Raw genomic sequence first — 13,342 nt, 5'->3', positions numbered from 1 at the left:
CGTGCGTCGCTGCGGTCCGGTCCCAGGTCGACGGGCACGTGCACCTTCCGCCGACCACTGGCGACAACATCGATGTACTGTGGAGACCTCACGCCCCACCTGTTGAGCAATTCGGCGGTACGTCCACCCGGCCTCCCGCATGCCCACTATACGCCCTCGCTCAAAGTCCGTCAACTGCACATACGGTTCACGTCCACGCTGTCGCGGCATGCTACCAGTGTTAAAGACTGCGATGGAGCTCCGTATGCCACGGCAAACTGGCTGACACTGACGGCGGCGGTGCACAAATGCTGCGCAGCTAGCGCCATTCGACGGCCAACACCGCGGTTCCTGGTGTGTCCGCTGTGCCGTGCGTGTGATCATTGCTTGTACAGCCCTCTCGCAGTGTCCGGAGCAAGTATGGTGGGTCTGACACACCGGTGTCAATGTGTTCTTTTTTCCATTTCCAGGAGTGTATCAGTGACTTGTCAATTACGTATATAGAATACTCCGTCTACTATTTATTTAAGGAACTGGGAGCAAGTACTTAAAATGCGTTAAATAAATACCTCAAAGTGCCACCAGTAAGAGATATTGTGCTTTAGGTCGCAAAAACGAGAAAATAAATACGCAGAAATACGAGAAAGAAGGACGAATTAGCAGGGATATAATCGTTAATGTGTGGTAAATTCGGTGTTTTTCGGACACTTGCGAAAGTACAAACGTACTGTCAAGTCGTTTTGCAGGACTATCACTGCAAAAATGTACTTCAGGCTCTGTAATACTATAAAGTGCGGTATCATACCAAAAACTACCAAAAATCGAGTGCATCTGAACTATGACACCTATCGCAAAGAAGCTGAATGTAATATCACTTGCCCTTAAAAGTTACGTAGCTGGTTTATTCCCGGTATCAAATGGATACTGTTAAAATTCCTGCGCAACATATATAGATAATCCACGACACGTACGAAAAGAATCCGTCTGTACTAGGGATGTAGTGACATTCTAAATATACAGGGCGCTATACGAGCAAACACACGACGTCCCGAGATCACGTGACCAGGCCGGCAATGTATGTTGACAACACAAAATCTGTTCTGCGCATGTGAGTGCTCACTCCAGAGATATTTACTATATGATTCAATGTTACCTACATGGTAGAAAAGAGGTGGCTATAAACTCCTGAACAAACAGAAGAAAGACGCTGCACGTTTGTGTGCAATAGACAGCGAATCTTGGATTAATCACTATCGTGGATTGTGGATAGAAATCAATTGCCTATGGCAAAGAAAAAGGTGGCGAATTACACGAAGGAGATAGTATTACACTGCGTAGGATACAAGAGGTATTAAATTAGGTGAACTATAGAAAAGTGGTAGGATCAGGTAATATAAAATGTCGAGGCTTACCATTAGAATTGAACCTACCGCATTTATTGAATAAATGTTGGAAACTAACGATGATACCTGACTCTTCTAGAGTGGCGGAAGTAATATGACCCTATAGAAAGGGTTAAAAATGCTTTGAAAACTACAGAGGAGTAAGTCTGCTGGACTCTAACTATAAATTATACCCAAGAATAATTAATAACAGAAGGACGTCTGTGAAATACGGTTGACATAGCTGCTGATAAACCTCTCGGGATGTGAGGTCGTGGTCCAAGAAACTCTTCTGTTGCTGACGTTTCGTCAAGGACTGCGCTGGACATCATCAGAGGCGCTCATCTACTGAGTCATGCCGACTGACTTGTCGAACATTCGAGAGCGATAAAAATACTGTAGGAAATGGGGCATGATCAAAGTAACACATGATGAGCAGAGATAATCCTGTCAGAGATAAAACTTAACTATCGATTGCCGTCTTGTCAAAGATAAAAATGTCCTGCGATTCTGCAGAGCTACTGTCCATATGTCGCTAAATTTCGTTGCATCCTCTTTCCTATTAAAATTATCCTGTTGCTTGTAAATCTCAATGGCTCTCTACATTGTCGTGGATAATGATTTGACGTTGTAGATAAAATTTTTGTTTCACAAAACTTCACTTCGTGATTTCCTGAATGAAAAGTATGCTCTGCTAAAGCTGATTTCTCTATCTTTCCTAGTCGGACAAGACTTTTGTGCTCTTTTAGCCGTATATTTCAGCTCCTCTTGGTAGTTCAAACATAAACTTTGCTGCACGTACATGGAATTTTGTATGCACCACATGTCGGCAGAAGAGGGCGTTTATCCTTAACAGATCTGAGTACTCGACTTATTTTCTTTGTTGATGTAAAGACCGGTCTCATGTCGTGTTTCTGTGAAATCTTACCGATCTGATCTGTTACTTTTATGTATAAAAGGGAGAGAAACTGCAATTTTCCGTCGTCGTGGCTCATCCTTGTCGTACGGTCTCCTGTTCCTCGGTCGCAAAATTCTTTTTACCTCTCTCCCTGAGTAGCCATTTTTCTCGAAGCCGGCTTCAGATGTTTTATTTCAGCGTCCAGGTGTTCCGATGTGCGTATCCGTTCGGCTCTGTCGACAAGACTTTTAATGACACCTCTCTTTTGTTGTGGATGGTGACTGGAGTTTTTATGCAAATATTTGTTTGTATGTGTTACTTTCCGAAAAACTTCATGTTCCAAACTTCTATCGGACTCTCTCATAACTAAAACGTCAAAGAAAGATATTCTGTTATCATTTTCCATTTCCATGGTAAACTGGAGTTTCCATGGTAAACTGGATTTTTGTCCAAAGCCTTTCTACCATGGGCCTAAACCACAAATGTGTCATCTACAAACCGGTGGCAGCGAGATGGTTTCTTATTGCGTACACACACGGCTAAAAGAGCACAAAAGTCTTTGCCGACTAGGAAAGATAGGGGAATCAGCTGTAGCAGAAAATGCATTTCAGTCAGGGAACCGCGAAGTAAAAATTTCTGAAACAGAAATTTTATCTACCACGTCAAATTATTATCCACGACTAAGAATGGAAGCGATTGAAATTGATAAGTCTCAGGATAATTTTGAAAGGAAAGAGGAGGCAATGAAACTTAGCGACATATGGACAGTAGCTCTGCAGAATCCCTAGACACTTTTATGTTTGACAAGACGACAATCGATGGTTAAGTTTCATCTCTGACAAGGATTATCCTTGCTCATCATGTGTTACGTTGACAACGCCCCCTTTCCTACAATATTGGTCGGCCGCTGTGACCGAGTAGTTCTAGGCGCTTCAGTCTGGAACCGCGCGACCGCTACGGTCACAGCTTCAAATCCTGCCTCGGGCATGGATGTGTGTGATGTCCTTAGGCTAGTTAGCTTTAAGTAGTTCTACGTTCTAGGGGACTGATGACCTGAGATGTTAAGTCCTATAGTGCTCAGAGCCATTTGAACCATTTGAACCTACAATATTTATGTCGCTCTCGGACGTCCGACCGGTCAGTCGGCAAGACCCAGTGGAGGAGCGCCTCTGAGGATGTCCAGCACTGTCCTGGACGAAACGTCAGGAACAGAAGAGTTTCTCGGACCACGACTTCACATCCCGAAAAGTTTACCAGCAGCTAATTAATAACAGACTGAAAATTATAGCTGACTCCCTCTTACTGAAAGAACACTTTATTTAATATGTATCTATTGATGATTTTGTTAGACAATGGAAACAGGAATTTAACCTAGAAAAATTAATTCCTAGAAACACACATTTAAATACAGTGTTCTTTGCCGATGATCAAATAATTTTACAAAAGGTAGATGATTATTTACAATTTGCTCCGTATCGTTCAATAGTTAACCTGTATAACTTCACAGTATTAGGAAATAAAATTAAAGTTATGGCTTTTAAAAGGAAAATACACAGTATGTTCTAAAATGATGCTTAATGGAAGATCAGTTGAACAGGTGTTTCACTTTCAGCTCTTACGATGTGATGTAAGTTATGAATATCATAACGACATTTCTAATAAGTTTCAAATGACATGTGACTGTATGTGTAGTATATTAGTCATGAAACCAATAAACATATGAAGATTAAACTCTACAAAGTAATGTCAACACCTATGCTCCCATACAGAAGTTCAAAAAATGGTTCAAATGGCTCTGAGCACTATGGGACTTAACAGCTATGGTCATCAGTCCCCTAGAACTTAGAACTACTTAAACCTAACTAACTTAAGGACAGCACACAACCCCCAGTCATCACGAGGCAGAGAAAATCCCTGACCCCGCCGGGAATCGAACCCGGGAACCCGGGCGCAGGAAGCGAGAACGCTACCGCACGACCACGAGCTGCGGACTCATACAGAAGTGAGACCTAGGAAAAAACTAAGAAAGACCAAAGGAGGATACAGTCAGCCGAAATGAAATTTTTAAGCAAACTAAAAGCGGTGTACTGTGAAAGTTCAAATAAAGAATTCCGAAATAAGGAAAAAATTAAATACGAGCATATTCTGCATGAATGGAAGAACAGCAAACCAGATAACAAAATTGAAGAAGCTTATTGAAAGGAATGGGCAGAAAGAATTGTCAAATATATAACAGAGAATGGACCTGTAGGAAAGAAAGCTATAGAAATACCAAGTAAGAGGTGGCTTTTGTAAAGACGGAACAGGATGTATGCGTACTAGTTGAGAAGAAGAAGTAGTATTGTGGGCGCAATCACTTACGAACACTCAAAACCATTCGGCGAAATCTGAAAATTATCCGAAGCAGCAGAGGGTGTTTACGCTTTTCAAGCCCTCCTGTTTGACGACCTGTTTTGGTGTGATCTTGAGGACGGGGTGTGAGGAGGGTGAGCTTCAGTGATAAGTGCATGAATAGAACGGGAAACAGTCCCTCAAAACTACCCAGATCGTTCGCTGTTCTAACAAGAGAGACGCATCGCAGTAAAACCCGCCTGAGTCGCTGCCCGACACTTGCTCCTGCGTTAATGTTCCGCCCTTCACGTACGGCCTGGAAGTGACTAGCCGTGCTCCGCGGTTCAACGCTGCCGCCAGCGGCCTACCCGCGCCTGTTGGCAGGTTAATCTGTCTGGCCGCGCCTCCAGCCAGGGCCCAAGTCTGACGCTGCCGCAACCGAGCGGTTATTGGCTAACCGACAATTATCGTAAAATTTATCGGACGTTAATTTACGAAAACGCTGTAGCTTCCAGTGGTTTGGTGTTATCGGAATTTACGTCGGCAAATTCCGCCGATAACCTGGCACGGCGCGTCTGCCCCGTCCCGCGGGCCGTGCAAGTGATATTGGGGAATCATTAATGTGCAGCCTCCGTTTATGAGCCACTGACAACAGCGCCCACGGCACTTAGGTATTGGGCTCGGGCGGATACGGCAAGTCAGTAACTTACTGACAAAGGAACGCTGTGGTCATCAGGCAGTAGGCACAAATTCTAACTTCTTTTTCAAAAAATGTTCAAATGTGTCTGAAATCTTATGGAACTCAACTGCTAAGGTCACCGGTCCCGAAGCTTACACACTACTTAAGCTGAATTATCCTAAGGGCAAACACACACACCCATGTCAGAGGGAGCACTCGAACCTCCGCCGGGATCAAACTTCTTTTTGAGAGAACTTCCGACGAGACGAATACTCAGGAAGTGGACTATCGTCTTTATTACTTAAATTTCGGTCATAAAAGTATCTACCTGTCAGAACAAACCTGATTACTTGACCAGTTAAGGTTGTCCCCGACTGGATCTTAAGTCAAACCTAAAGGGTTATCACTCTAAAGAGGCTAAATATCAAAATTTACTTTCCAAGTTTTTCACATCAAACTTTATATAAGTAACGTGACTGTAAATATGCACTACATCCGCATTAACGCTTGCTCATTGACTTTAGAAAAGCTAGTTATCACTTGGCATGATCCAAAAGTAACACAAACACCAACTTCTCTAAATAAATTAGCAATGAAGTGCTAAACGGGCTAGAGTCCACCAAACAAGATCTGCAATATAATTTCTTTGACTTTCCCGGCGATTTGATGACATCTCGTGGAAATCGGGTTTTCTGCCAGATAACAGCATCTTCCAAACACGATATTTCGACGTCATTACTTGACGTCTTCATCAGGTGTTCCCTGAGACTATCTCAGGGAACAACTGATGAAGACGTCAAGCAATCACGACGAAATATCGTGTTTGGAAGACGCTGATATCCGGCAGAAAACCCGATTTCCACGAGATGTCAAGTTCTGTAATATTTTTACCCCAGTAATAATTTTACTGTTCAGTCTTGCCACAGTTCACTATAAAACTGGTTGTGCACCTCAGGTAGGTATTCCATGATACTTTTGAGGTCTCTTTTCGTTACTGAAATTAATCCTTTTGCACTGATGTCATCGTTGTGAAGTATTCACTTCGCCACCCTTTTTTCAACACTTCTATAGTTTCCCATTCTTCTGTTTCAGTCAACGTCTTTTGTTGTCAGAATTATCTCGAGCATGGAGATTTTAATGTATGAAGTAAAACTTATATTAACCTTGGTTTTGTTAATGACGATATAGGCTCCTTGCGGAATGTCCACAAAATAAATGCCTCTCATCTGAACCACTTAATGTGGTTGTGTATTGTGAGCTGTTGCTATGGCGTTGATTACCTCATCAGAAACAAAATGCTTCTTCATCTTTGCTCTTTTTTCAATAACTGACCTCCGTTAGAGCTATCAGTTTTTCTGTGACTCTCCTTTGCTGAATTATTCATGTTGTTCTACCGCCAATGGAGACACGCATCAGACAGGCTACAAAACTGCAGGAGCAAGCGGAATTGTATAATTTGTACGTGCAGTACAGCGACCGTGTAACGCATTCTGCACATATTTCATTTAGCCTACCATCTACTGACTTTCGTGGAACCATCATTGCAGAAAGCCCTTTCAGTACGTAAGGGCCCTGTTCACATACCTCTAAATTAAATTGAAACCTCAATTTATGTAAAACTAGCGTTTATCCGCTTTATCATAATACCCTTTAATTACATGTAGCCTAACTATAGCGCACGTGCGATGCATTTCGTAGACTGTTCAGATGTTGAGACCAAAGATCTACACTGTGTCTGTAAGTCACAATTTCATATTCCTGGTCAATATGGAAATTGTTTTGCTTTTAATTTATTGAGAACTGATTGGCAAACTAAACCTAGAATTCTATTAAATTTTAGGTGCTATATCATTTTAAATTAGTTTCTTATTAGAAGATACTAACTGACAGTGATCTTCTGCAAATATTTTGTCTCTTCAAAAGTGACAAGCAGTGAATAAAAAATATTCTCTATTTTCATGAGTGACAAAATTGTAGTACGACAAAAAAAATAAGATGGGAAGGTATTTGACAAGCAAAGTAAGCGTTGGACCAAGTGCATTTTTCTTTTTTCTTTTTTTTTTTAATGGGACATATTTCACGTTGAGTCAGTTTTTCAGGAAACACTGAAAACATCGTCAAGACTAAAGTAACGAATATATATATATATATATATTATATGGTTTTATGTAATTGGTTATTTGAAATTTGTGGTAATATAAAACAGATATTCCACTTAACTAATGATGCTATGATTTATTGAGCTATAAACTTGATCGATTAACGCCTTTTTATAAAAAGTTCTAAATTACAAAAAATCGGTCAGAATTAACTGAATATTGCTTTGATCTTTGAAAATATTTTTTCAGCTTTTTGTCTAATACCATCTAAAATCAGCCGCTCTGAAAATGCCTGAACCTGGAGAAACGTGTCATTGGTAAATACATAATAATTAAAACCCTGCAACCGAGACTGTTTCTTCATTCATCACTTCATATGATTGTTAAATTTCTTTTAATGAACTCACAGAGGCATACAAAATATTGTTAAGAATTATAGTTTATGTTTCAGATCGTAATAATTACTAAATAATAAAGCCAATACTGTTATCAACTATGAAAAATGCTTTCATTGTTTTTGTTCTGTGTCATCATCATGTTCAGTTGGCCAGGAAAACATTTCTGGGCGTAATTCCTTCAGTTCTTGTGGAATGTTGGTTTCAGTTTTCATGGTATCTTCCATCTTTGTTCTTGTAATCGGTATTTGTTCAGAAAGGTGTGGTAGTGATGATGGTGCTGCATGTGTCTTTGAAATGAGACTCATGAAGAAGGTAAAGGTGAGGCAGACAAGATCATTTATTGTGTAATTAAATGGAACACCTGCCGCCGGCCTTTCGTTATTGTTTATTATATAGGTATTAGATTCGGTGATTTAGTACACCATCTTCAGGTCTTAACCGATGCTGAGGGAGTTAACTCCAATCATATACAACGTCCCATCAGTGACCAAAATTTATAAACTGGTTTCCATGCACTGTACCAGCGATGTTGTGTTCATAACCAGTAACTACCAACCGGAGCCACTCAAATCTTAGGACCGAGCCTCTCGGTCAGTGTAAGGCAGTACAAACCTCCTTTTGAAAATATTAGGTAGCCTATCAAAGTACTTTCCGAAACTACAAAAAAAGAGGATTGGTCAGATTATGAGAAACATAATTCAGTTCATATTTCCCTCTTCCATGTGTACTACTTGTCGAAAGCAGATATTCGAAAACCGTTCACAATTATCTGTATCAGCTGATCGTTAATAGATTCACAGTATGACTCTTGTCCTGCTATATATTTCCTGGACGACAGAGAATTGCTTATTTAGCAGAACATAATATAAATAAATGTAAATGGACTTATTATTTATGACGGTTATTAACATCAGTTTAAGTTACAACGATATAAAAAAGGGAATATAAAAGAAAGTCATAGAATTTAATATAACAAAATAGCAAATTTAGAAACAGAAGTGCATAAATGAGATATAGGGAGGTAGAGAATTACCAGTAATGAAAAAAGTGGAAATAGAAGGAAAGTAAAGGATTGGGGGAAATTAAGGTGTAGATGACTAATTGTAGAAAAAGTTTAAAACCAGAAATATAGGGTGAAAAAATTGAGAAAGGGTAGGGTGATGAGAAGATAAGGGTAGGATAGACACAGAGGAAAGGTTAGAAGAGCAAATGGCTATAAAAATCATTCCATTCCATCTTGCCAAAGTGGTACCGCAAGATTCTATTGTTATATTTAAGAAACAGTCGTAGGTTGCACAATGTTCTTTATTAATTCAAGATAAATAAAGAACACTGTGAAACTTATGACTGCTTTTTTAAGTAGAAGCAAAGGATTGTTAAGGATGTGGTGTCACCGCCAGACACCACACTTGCAAGGTGGTAGCCTTTAAATCGGCCGCGATCCGTTAGTATACGTCGGACACGCGTGTCGCCACTATCAGTGATTGCAGACCACACGGCAGGTCTAGAGAGACTTCCTAGCACTCGCCCCAGCGATGGTTCACTGACAAAATACGCTCTCATTTGCCGAGACAATATTTAACATAGCCTTCAGCTACGTCATTTGCGACGACCTAGCAGGGCGCCATGTTCAGTTACTATTGATATTGTGAATAATGTAGAGTCAAGAGCGACGTTCACCATTTATGGATTAAAGTTAAGTATTCCACGAGCTACGTCCGTTTGTCTAAATTCTAATTTCCTTGAACTGTTCCTGACCTCACGCCAGCCTGCGTGAGATAAAACGCGTGCCTTTCGGCTTCCTCTAATAACACGGTTTTGGCTCTCCTGCCAACCCACAACAAAGGAAGTGCTAGAAACAGCCCTACTCTTAAGTTCATGACACAGAAAATTTGTTTTTCTTAAACCTTGCCACTCTGGATCCTGTGATGTAATGGACTCCCTGAACTTAGCTGTCACGGCACTGCTGCGCCTAATGAAATGTTGTTTGGTTGGCGATTCCTAATCTGTTTGTTAATTATGGCTACGACAAATAAGTTATGCTGGGTTGCTGCTTAGATACAACAACATAGGTAATATCAAACCGTAAAATAAGAATCATGAGCCAGACAGGTACGTTTCTTCAGAAAAAGGTACAATATTGGGGTCAACCAGAGAGTCACATGCACCTGAAAGACTACGCGTCTCGATTGTCGTAATACAACAAAAAACTTAAGTTCAGTAATGAAGTGATGCACATGTAAGTTGACGCTGACCTGTAATTGGTGACAGAGAGACTGGGATTGGTTTAAGGAATAATCTAGCACAGTTACTTGCCTTCTAACACAAGACAAATATTCTCGCCGATTTACTTCAGAAAATGAGTTGCCACATAGATATAAGAGATTAGCTCCATTTGCCTACGTTCTTATCGCCCACTTTACCCGTACTACCATTCATTTATCCCCACATTATCTGACTTGAATCCCGTCCCTCATACTTACAATGTGAATTCAATGATTCGAACAGCGCATTTCTTACAGTGATTAACCCGTTGGTCATGGCAACAGACGCCAAGATGTGGTTGCAAGAATCACTCTCGCCTCTCTATGCGTCAGTAGTGAGTAGAATTATAATGCTACTGTAGTCTACCTCAATTGTCCATCGGTGACCTGGTGTAAAGCCAGTGATAACACTAAACGCAAACGGCAAATTTGTAGCTCCAATTGTGCCAAGCTGCAGCTTACTGAAAACTCTAAATTTCATAAAACGAGCTCTTTAGAAGCCAGTTTGAACAGGAACCTTATCCTCTGTTAATACTGAATAGAATTTTTCAGTATTACCAATACGAATGAAAGCTGCTGAGTCCGGAGTCTGCTCTCATAATGTCCAAGTAAAAATGAAAATTGTGTAGCTTCTGGGTCTAACCGCGGAATGCCTAGTTTCCCTCTCCATGGCTTCCACACCAATTTGGAGCAGTGAGGCCATGCCTCCACCACGACCTATGGCTGGGAATGCGTGAGATGCAGCTCCCAGTCAAAATAATTTATAGTAATGTTTAAGCCCTCCGCCCCCAACGTGTCTAGCATAGAAGCCCCAATCAGACTCGCCCCCTCTGCAAGCAAAAACGTGCCCAAAAACCACTCAGTGGCGGATTCTTTGTCCACAGGAGCTTGGCCAAATATCAAACATATAATTCTGTCCGATTACGTCAGCCACCGGTAGGTGAGTGGTTAGAGCAACAGAATGTCAGTCCCAAGTGCCTGGGTTAGATTGCCGGCTGTGTCAGAGATATCCTTCACTTAGGGACTGGGTGTTGTGTTGTCCTTATCACCATTTCATCCCCATCGACGCGATAGTCATCGAAGTGGCGTCAAATGGAAAGACTTGCACCCGGCGAACGGTCTACCCGACGGGAGGCCCTAGCCACAAGTCATTTACATTTTTGCGCGATTGTCTGACCAAAAGAGTCCAGAGAAGATGCTATAAGGCCTGAAAGCTCTTCCGGCTGCATTCCTCCGTCTTGTTCTTGGCTCAAAACAGCATTATCTGGCGTCCACTTGTGTGAACCCCACATCAGAACTAAGGTCCTAACATCACACCTCTGCATTATCCGTGTGTTTCGTCAAAAGAGGAGGTGACTCTGCCGGTCTTGCTGCACAGGTACTGAAGCGACACCGCCTGCTTCTTACAGGTCCCCGGCCACCCATGCAGTTTCTGAAACGACCAGTGTGAGGCTCAGGAGCATTCTTATGTGGCGCCACACTGCCAGACAGGGACTCATTTAACTATTCGTCTCACACACAGAGGCGAGAGAACTGAAATTTCGCCAGCACGCTACGCCCAGGCCATCACATGCAGCACTGGAATCCTAGCTGCAAAATAAAGTTATGAAATCAAAATTAACTGAAGGACCATTACACCTGGACCTTGTAGCGACTCATTTACTAATACATAAAAAATTTACATTAAAATGTAAACACAGTCTCGTAAATTCTAATTTACTTGGTAGAAATCTTGAATTACATTGTGAGGAAGAGCCCCACACCAGGGAGAGAAAACAAGAACTGACAAAACTCGAAATGGCATCGATGTAAGAGACAGCAAAAAAAATAGTATAAACAGAAGGCTAAAATACCACAGCAAAAACAAAAAAACTTCAGACCAAACTTTATTGAAAGATAGGGAATAAGGTGAAATATGTGAAACATAAACAGCTGAAAATTCAAATACTCTGTAATTTGTCATCTAATACACATACTGAAGATAATCAAAAAATTGTAGCTTTGCATGCAACCTAATATTTATGGAGCCCTTTTTTCGGTACCCCAGAAATCAATAGCCAGCATTTCATATGTAAAATGATCACATTACAAGAATTTATGAAGGAACACTGTTGGACGCAAACTGAACGTAATGTATCATTGGGGAACTATAAGAATGAGGGCTGTAACTGAGGCATTGTTGTATTTAAAAACACAAGTTTAGGATCTGCCAACGATTCTTTTAAAGCTGCATAAAAATAAAATGTGAGAAGGTGGCCTGTTTTATACCGTACCAACGAAACAGCAGCGCAAGTCAGTAACGGTAGCAGTCCATCGTATTTATATGCAGGCAACGCTACTGTAACGAGTTTAGTTGAAAAGTTTCATCTCTTGATTTCTGTTGGTGAAATAGTAGCTTTCTAATTTTTTTCTCTTGATGAAACAGTTTTTTTTTTTTTTTTTGCAAATTCTTATTCTGTTGTAAGTGACAGTTCCACCTGTTATTAACTGTTGGATGAAGTAGTTTAAAGGGACACATAGCTAATATTCATTGTTTTGTTACCTGCAGTTCAAAATAATTTTTTCCAGTAAAAGATTTTTTAATGTTTTTCAGATGTCTGCTGACCTTTCCCAGACTGCTTGAACAGAGGTAAGGAAAATATCTTATTGTACACCTATACCAGATAGTAGTATCCAAGAATAACGGAGAACTCATTTCTCACTATGTTTCTTGCTTATCAAAGTACTAGGATCAATTTTATCACCAATTTGACGTCTCCATTCGAACGAAGATTTCTTGTAATTGATGTTTATTTTTATTATTTTGGAAAGTAATTTAAGTCGCTCCTGAGACAAGACGTAGTACTTGCTCTTGTGAATCTATCGATTGTCATTTATTTCTCTACAGTGTAAACTAAAATGAATATAAACCCATGCAGTTCATAACATTCTTAGAGGACTGCTGTTTAAATATGACAAGTTATGTAGAGGGTTACGAGGACACCCGTGGTCTAGGGGTAGCGTCTTTGATTCATAATCAAAACGTCTTCGGTCCCGTGTTCGACCCCGCCACTGCCTAAATTTTGATAAATAATCAGCATTGGCGGCCGAAGACTTCTGGCATAAGAAGTCAGCCTCATTCTGCCAGCGGCCTTCTCAAAGAGGGCGGAGGAGCGGACAGAGGTTCAGGTCACTCTCTTGTCCTAGGGGTGGGAAATTGCCCCTAAAGGCGGAAGAGTCAGCAATGATCAACGACATGAGGATGCAGAAGGCAATGGAAACCACTGCATTAAAGACACGTAACGTGTATCCACAGGACATGTGGTCCGTAAT

General features: G+C 40.9%; 1 long non-coding RNA gene across 1 annotated transcript in view; it reads left to right on the top strand.

Moving 5' to 3' along the window:
* The window catches only part of LOC126092218 (uncharacterized), a 763,777-nt gene extending 751,110 nt beyond the window's left edge, over positions 1–12,667 (top strand). The window contains exon 3 of the long non-coding RNA XR_007521312.1: positions 12,624–12,667. This is a non-coding gene — a long non-coding RNA (uncharacterized LOC126092218). The remainder of the gene's footprint in view (positions 1–12,623) is intronic.
* The last annotated feature ends 675 nt before the right edge of the window (positions 12,668–13,342 follow it).

The sequence above is a fragment of the Schistocerca cancellata genome, chromosome 7 (assembly GCF_023864275.1).
Source record: "Schistocerca cancellata isolate TAMUIC-IGC-003103 chromosome 7, iqSchCanc2.1, whole genome shotgun sequence".
NCBI lineage: Eukaryota > Metazoa > Arthropoda > Insecta > Orthoptera > Acrididae > Schistocerca > Schistocerca cancellata.
This window is presented reverse-complemented; position numbering and strand designations above follow the sequence as displayed.